The sequence below is a fragment of the Nasonia vitripennis genome, chromosome 3 (genome assembly GCF_009193385.2).
Source record: "Nasonia vitripennis strain AsymCx chromosome 3, Nvit_psr_1.1, whole genome shotgun sequence".
Classification (NCBI taxonomy): domain Eukaryota; kingdom Metazoa; phylum Arthropoda; class Insecta; order Hymenoptera; family Pteromalidae; genus Nasonia; species Nasonia vitripennis.
Genome location: NC_045759.1, coordinates 17,295,881 through 17,303,813, shown reverse-complemented (window position 1 = coordinate 17,303,813; position 7,933 = coordinate 17,295,881). Strand labels below are relative to the sequence as shown.

The 7,933-nt window shown below is 47.1% G+C and overlaps 1 protein-coding gene across 3 annotated transcripts in view; it reads left to right on the top strand.

Moving 5' to 3' along the window:
• The window catches only part of LOC100122446 (phenoloxidase-activating factor 3), a 64,832-nt gene that overhangs the window by 9,067 nt on the left and 47,832 nt on the right, over positions 1–7,933 (top strand). Inside the window, exon 1 of one of the 3 annotated variants that reach the window (XM_031927840.1) lies at positions 462–697. The exons of the other annotated variants lie outside the window; for them this stretch is intronic. The gene's annotated coding sequence lies outside the window, so the exon portion shown is untranslated. Of the gene's footprint in view, positions 1–461; positions 698–7,933 lie in introns of those variants that run through there. 3 annotated transcript variants of the gene reach the window in all.

The following is a 7,933-nucleotide window of genomic DNA, read 5'->3' as shown; positions in this document are numbered from 1 at the left end:
CATACACCAATTCAGCTTATAATATAATGAACCTATAACGTCCTCTGAAATAATAGAGCAGCTCGCGCACTGCGCATATCAAAACAAAAAAAAAAGCTCCTCTCAATGCCGGCCTATTAGTTACACGAAATTCCCATTGGCACTTAATACGCGCATTCCTTATACGAAGATCGGCGCCGCCGCCGCCGATCGCTCGCAGCATCTCACCGGAAACAGCCGTAAGAAAGGAATCGAAAAGCGCGTATTCACAGGGCCTCGGGGAAAAAGCGCATATGCAGCCTCGGCGCCAGCGCCTACTTTCATTCCATTCCAAGCGAGCAATTTTAATATTATCCCCCCGCGCGGGGCGGCGCCTGTGGAGCTTTGTTCCCATAGGACTAGTGATATGCGTGTGTGGCGGGATCCAAAGAGTCGCGCCACCGAGGCGGCGGCGGCGCTGTACACAGGCGTCGGATTGTCGATCGTGATCGGGTGGCCTTTACACGTGCGCGCGCGCGCGAATGACTCATGCGAGCTGGATTTCTCCGAGTGCGGATTTTCTCATAAGGGTTAACGTCGTCGCTCGCGCGCGCTCGGTGATGATGATGCGAGGCCTTGAACTGGGATGTGAAAAATCGGCTGTACCACTCGTGAGTCATGCGATGCGCGGAAAGAGTAAACAGCGCTGTGGGTCGTGGAAATGCGGGGATTGATTGAGGTAGGTGCTCGGCTTCGTTGAATTTTACAATTTTTATTTATTTTATATCTTCAACATTCTCTAAATTCTCAAGGGCAGTCCATTTACGCGTATACAAGTCATAAAACTCATACAAAAGCACTGGCCACTTTGTTTATTGGAAGTCGTTTTAGTAACAAAACGGTAGCAATGAAATGCCTCGATGCAGTAAGACTGCGTTACGTGTTTCATGGCCCTTGCGGTGTGTATGGGATAATGGAAAAAAGGCAAGAAAAAGCATTACACGCTTGGTCAACTAATACCGCACGCGGCTGCGTATAGTAGTCGCTGTCCACGCGAGCGTGTGATTATTTCAATTATTTCATTACTCGCTACCAGTCATGCCCCAATGTAATGCATATAATCAAGAGTCTATTATTCCGCGCGTGCTCGCTCCGCGCTTCTATACGCAGACAAACCCCAGAGGAGATGAAAAGGATACATTCGCGCGGGCTGCGACGGCTTGTATTATATTGTGTCTGCGTATACGAGCGGCTGTGGATGCCAACACGGCTTCCTGACTCGTGTCTTATTAATGATGTTTTTATTGGACAAGAAAGGCGGCGCGTAAGCGCGTTGACGCCGGTGTACGAGTTGTTGAGATGGCTGTGTATACTTATGGCATTTTTATTTTGCATGTAAACAGCGATCGAAGCTTCTCTCCTCGCCATATTAGATAAGTCAACCCCGTTACAATACATCCGCATACAAATCTCATACCGAGATGCAAATACACATCGGGCGAAAAAACCTTCGCCGCAGAAAGAACCAGTCGCTCCGGCTGTAAATAAAACTTCATAGCCTACTCGGCCGCGCAAATGATAGTAATCACGGCCCTCTCTCTCTCTCTCTCTCTCTTGCTGTTAATATTTTCTATATGCAGCGCACGTGAGCTGCTCCGCGGCCCATTGACCGAAGCGCGATAAATACGTAAGCGCTTCATGCGCCGACTTTTCCTCTCTCAGAGCGCACTTTTCATTATAACCCGAAGGCGCCGTTCATCATATAGGTGTATGCCCCGCCGCGAGGATTTTAATAACCGGCGTAAATTTACACTCGGCCGTGCAGCTCGGCTGGAAAGAGAAGTTAATACACTTTACGGCAGGAGAGAGAGAGAGAGAGAGAGAGAGAGAGAGAGAGAGAGAGAGAGAGAGAGAGAACACTGCGCGCCTGATGGAGTAATGGGCAGTAGTCGGCGAGCTTATCGGCGCCGTTTTCAAGAGTCAGCCGGCAGCCGTGAGGAAGAACGTCCGGATATGGAGCTCTCCGAGAGTTTTGCATACGCTATATCGGCCGCTCGTCGTGACGTTCGATCTGCCTTGTTTCGCAGAGAGGAGTAGTAGGGTGTAATATAATCTAGTCCCTCGCACGCGGCGAATATGAGGTATGGCAGGGGCCGAGAGCGCGGCTGACGTTTATTGCCGGTTAAGTGATTCTTCATTTTATTAAAAAGCCCCTTTTCGAACAGGTGGATAACACGCGAAGCTCGAGCTTCGAGCTGCGCTATAAATACGCGCGATCGTTCGAAAAACCGTAAAAGATCGAAGAGAGAAAAAAATCAGTTCGGAATTCGCTAATTGTCAAAACATTCCTCCCTATGAATATTGCGAGCGATCGGTTGCATATTCAAGATGCCTATACCATCGAGTTGCGCTTCGTATAAGAAGCCGAAGGGGAAAAAAAGAAGAGAAGCTCGGCGAAGCCAGAGGGATATGCGAGCGCGCGACGGGCTTTAACGATGTCGTAATAACTTCCTGGTCGAAGTCGGAAACTAGTAATGGTCCATCGGCTGCGTTTCGCGCCCATAAAATGCCCGATATGCGCCGCAGCCTCGTTGCGTCGCTCTTTAACTCTTTTGCTTTTATACCCGGCGGAATGAGGCGTTATTACATGTAGAACGCGAACGCTGCGCCGCGAGATATACGCGTTGGTATTTTCACTTAAACAACGATTTTAATCTAATTTAATCTGTTATACGAATACATCTTTCTATAAGGATTGCAATATTTGATAAGACCTATGGCCGTCAAGCTCGATGTATAAGTAAGCAGCCATGAATAAACAAAAAAAAAACATTGTAAGCTCCTAAGCAGATGTTAATCCTCCGGATAATATTCTCCACACAGCCGAGCATGAATGTATTCAAAGCTTCCCGCGCGAGTTTAAGCTAATTAGTACTCGTTCATTTCGAGCCATACACGCATATAGTAGGAGAGAAAAAAACGCTCCCGGGTCCATTAAGTTCCTACATAAATTACGCCGCACACGCAGTGCATCTGCGCGATCCTCCAGCGGCGCGTACGTGTAATAATTCACGGCGCGTCGGGTGTATTATTTATGGCAGACAATATGAAAAACGGCGAAAATGCCTGCCGATTCGAATGGCCTGATGCATTAATAAATTAATTAGGCTTATCCAAATAGTATACTATACTTCTCTGCTCCGAGTCACGCGAGTAGACGCGGCTGGATTAATTATTCCGGAAAATGAAAACTTGATGAAAAGTGCGCAAAGGTGCAGTCAGTGTATACTGTCATAACTGCGTTGCCTGGCGACGTGTTTTTCTCCGATACGAAATAGCAGCCTCTACGCACTCGTCAAATCAAAGCGTTATTACACACAATCGCATGGCTCACGACAACAACAGTAGTAAACCAAAGCATATCATCAATTACACAGGTATAAAGGCGCAGCAGTAGCAGCAGACTCGAAGCGTAAGCCCAGTGCACAAGCTCTTATATCCGTTTGTTGCCGCGAGGGCATATTACACACAGCGATTGTTATACACAGCGATTCTTATACACGCGAGTAGTCTCTTCGAGAGTAAATACGTGTCATTAGGCCAGTCGAGAGAGTGAGCCGCTGCAGTATATATAGTGTAGAGCTACCGATAGACGCCGGCGTGTCGATGCAGCTCCTCCTTCTTTCGCGTCTTTCGCGCTTTCCGTCTCTATTTCCTTCCCTTCTTTTCTCTCCTCTCGTCGTCCCTGCACACACGTGAGTGGCTCTTTCGAGGATAATTTCACGTTTGTCGGTTTCGCTGCTGCGGACGAAAGAGAGCCAACTACTGATGAGTGGTGATTTTCTAGTTGCAGCGGTGCGGCGAGTTAATTTTGAAAGGTGTTTTAGCTTATCTCCGATCGCTCGGGCAAATAATACCCGCTCGTTCTCTCTCGCGCGCGCTCGTCTATTGAAAATGTTGTTCAATATTGTTTTTACTCGAGAGAGCGTTGGGGCCGCGAGAGTGAGCCCAATTGCTGAGCGTTCGGAGGGCTTTTTTCAGCGGAAACGTTTATTTCGGTTATGCGCGCGCCTTTGTAATATCTTTGATTCTCGGCTGGCTTTTGGCTATACTTTTCGGTTGCAATCCGTTCGCACCATATTATGTATGTATCTGAATCTGAAACATAATTGAATTCAACGTCAGCAGAAATACCGAGTCTTGTTATAACGTCACGTTCGCGTTACACAGCACTACAGCAGCAGCAGCAGCGGCAGAGATATATATCCCTATCCGAATCCAAATCTACCCCCGATCCATATCACTTTTTTCACGCTTACCACTTAGCACAGTCCGCGCGAGCACATCCCACTTCCAAGAATACATATCAATAAAGTCGTAAAAGCGCGCGCGGACGGTGAATTTGAAAATCCCGCACTTTTCGACACCTCTCGCAGCAGCTCGTATACCCGACACGCGCAATCTCCCTCATCTCTCGAGCTAAAACCGAGGCGTATACCCGCGCAACCCTCAAGCCGGCAATTATCATCGTCGGCTAGAAAAATTTCCATGAATTCACAGATATCCAGCAGCAGCTCACCAAAAAAGCCGCTTCTATGCTCTAGCCCATATACACACCACATCGCCTATAATGCTTGGTTTCGCAGCGAAGTGGAGTAACCGCCTCCGAGAGTGTGCGGTCCGCGAGAAAAAAGCCCCGAAGGCGCCTCGCGATAAGAACGCGCCGCTCGAGCACTTATAGCGTTATAGCGGTAGGAGGTGTGCATAGCGCCGCGGAAAAGCCGAGGATGGCGTGAGTCGCGTTAAAAAGAAGCCGATATCCTCGCGAACGCGCGCATGCAAAATAGTCGCTTCCAAGCTGAAAGAGAGAGAGAGAGAGAGAGAGAGAGAGAGAGAGAGAGAGAGAGAGAGAGAGCGGGTATACGGTACAGGCCACGCCCCCATAGACAGCCGGCAGCCAACAATTAAGATTTGATCGGCAAAAATGGTCGAGGCAAAATGGCGCCGAGCACCGCGCCTGAATACGTAATGTCATGCGAGGGAGCTTGACTCGGGAGAGAGAGAGAGAGAGAGAGAGAGAGAGAGAGAGAGAGAGAGAGAGAGAGAGAAAGGATCCGGAACCGGTATGCGTAATGCGAGCGTCGAACCCACGCGCGCGAACGTCGCCGCGCCGCGATTATCATCGAGGACTTTGAAACGCGCGCGCGCGCACGCATACGTACGCTTTTGATGCTCGAGTCAGTACGAGCGGGCAATGTTGCTGCACTTTTTTATGCGCCGACGCTCATTTGCATATAAGTGCTCCTACCCCTCTCTTTTAAAGACTTTTTCTCTCTCTCGTATTTTTCTGCGCCTGCGCTTCGTTTTTGGCTTTCTTATGCTGTACATTGCGGAGCCGCGTCGATGTGCGCGAGGAAAAAACGACGGGCGATTGAGAGCGGCAAGAGTTTTGTGAGGTCGTGTTGAGAGAGAGGAAAAATTATAGTATTATAGAGAGAGAGAGACTGGAGGTTTTTATGTTTTTGACAGTAATGACACGGGCAATTAGCGTTAACGTCGCGTATATTTTTCTGGGAGCCGTCGCTGCTCGCGAGTGAATATCATTATCCTTTTACTGCGGATTTATGATGATCCGAGGCGAATTAATTCGACGATAAAATTCGTATACGATGATTGCAGAGTGTACGGCTTTGCTTGCGCGGGTATGATGCGAATGACGTGAGTGCAATACGTCCGTGAGCTGAGTTTGTGTTTACGATTATAAAAGAACTATATATGCGTCGAGAGATAAAAGAATATTATTTTTTGTTCGTGTTCATCGTGAACAAGTTTAAGAATACGAAAACTATAGATCCAACTCTCACGTCCTCACGCTCGCATGGGCCCCTGCGCGTATGCAGCCGCACTAGCGCTCAAGCCTCAATAAAGCGTACTTAAAGGATCGTTAAAATTCATGAACGCTCTCTCGATGAAGGTCCCAAGCACAATTAATACTTCTTCCATACAATTGACTCCCTCAACACTACCACCATAATACACCTCATACTCCTTTCAACTCTTTACCTTCGCCCTCGAACACACGGCGGTGGATCTCTTCCCGTCCACACACGTTCCACACACAGACACACCGCGCACGTCCCTGAAATTAAAAGCGTCGAACACGGCGATGTAATGCCTCCTTCTCGCGCACTCCCTAATCAAGGCGTGCACGCTGGAACGTAAAACAAAAGAAAGCGAGCGGAGAGCTTATACTCGGCCCCGGCGCATATATGTATATCGCGCTACCACGTTACCCGCGCGCAGCGCGGACTGCACATCGGATCTCGCGCTCCCTCATTACGCTAATGTCCCACCAATCTTGGGCGCCGCCGCGTCGACGCGCACACACCCCTTTTATACCTATATACGTACATGCACTCGAGTCTATACTCGCCAATCGTTTTCGATTCGAATCGTGCAAACCGATCGAGCGAGGCGAGCCGTTATAGGGTTGCGCATCGATTGCTCCCCCTTTTCTGAAAAAGCGCGTGAATAAATAACGATGTTGCGGTTCGCCTGCAGATGTGTATCGGAAAAATCGCTTGCGCGGGATGATATTTAACTGCGTTATTTTAAAATCCGATTGGTGCCTGCGTAAGGGCTGTTACTTGAGAAGCGAGCGATTCAGGATTTATAAGCAGTTAATTGTAAGGGTCGTGGAAATAGTCTGGTTATCTCAGAGTTGTGAGTGCAATTCGTTATGTTCTTATGCCAATACCATATGCAAATCAATTAAGAGCACGTGAAAAAAACTTTGGCTTGAACAAATAAATAACACCATAGAGTCCCCCAAAACCATAGAAAACAACTCCGCCAACAACCGCCCGCGATTAGTATAAATATACCGGGGGTTCCCAAAACTTTCGACAAAGTAAATAAATTCGCCGCTCGAATATCTCGGAAAAAAGCTGCCTCGGCAACAAAAAAAACCAATATCGCGATTTGATTGAACGTTGCGCTCGATAAGAGAGCGAGCTATACATACATACGTACAAATGCTAGGGTCCGAGGAAGAAAACACGCTCGCTTTTATCCATTATTCAACGGCAAAATCGGCATAAAGTAGCGACTTCCGTGGGCTCGGCGCGATTCTCCTCGTACTCCCATTATAAGTGCTGCAGGAGAGAAAACATTCGCTATATGTATGTAAAGAACGGAAAAGGGATTAAAAAAGGAGATGATGGAGGGAAACAAGAGCGTCGAAGGAAATTGTGAGGAAGCACGCGAAGGAGTGCATATAAAAATTTTGCAAAAAATACGAGGGAGCTGTATATAACGCAAAGCCGATTGATTGAATTATTGATGTGCTAGAGTGTAATTTCATCTGTGCCTTGTTATTGTTTTATTTACCTGAGTACTTTGAAAAATTCTAGTGTACTTTTGCATTTGAGTTTTCTCTTTCAGAGATCGCTTTGAATAGTTGAGTGTAATGCCGTAAGTGTACGGAAGCTTAGGGGAGTAAGCATTATAGTTGGAACTTAGAATCGAAGCTATAGAAAGGGAATAATCAATGTGTTTACGAGAAATGTATATAGGAGCTGATAAAAGGTAATAATAGAACGGAATCGGGAACGCGCTTTAATTATTCAAATAGCTATAATGCGAAGATACGATGCTTTATGTATAACAAGATAGTGATTTGTACTTGCACAAAATAGTATTTACATCACATGCAATAAAATCGAAAATTGAAGAAAAAAAAACGTTACAAATGCCAACATCGCATTCCGTCACGACTGCTCCTGTAATTCGAGAACGATGAGCGAGAGCATCATTACTACAAGTATACCAATCATCAGGATCAAAGAAGCGAAAATTCTCGAACGATTATAGGGAACAAACGCGGACAACCGCAAAAAAAAACCATAGATCCCTTGCACGCGCGCGCAGAGCAAACACGTTTCCCAGAAAAAGCTTTTAATTTTCAAGCGCGGAG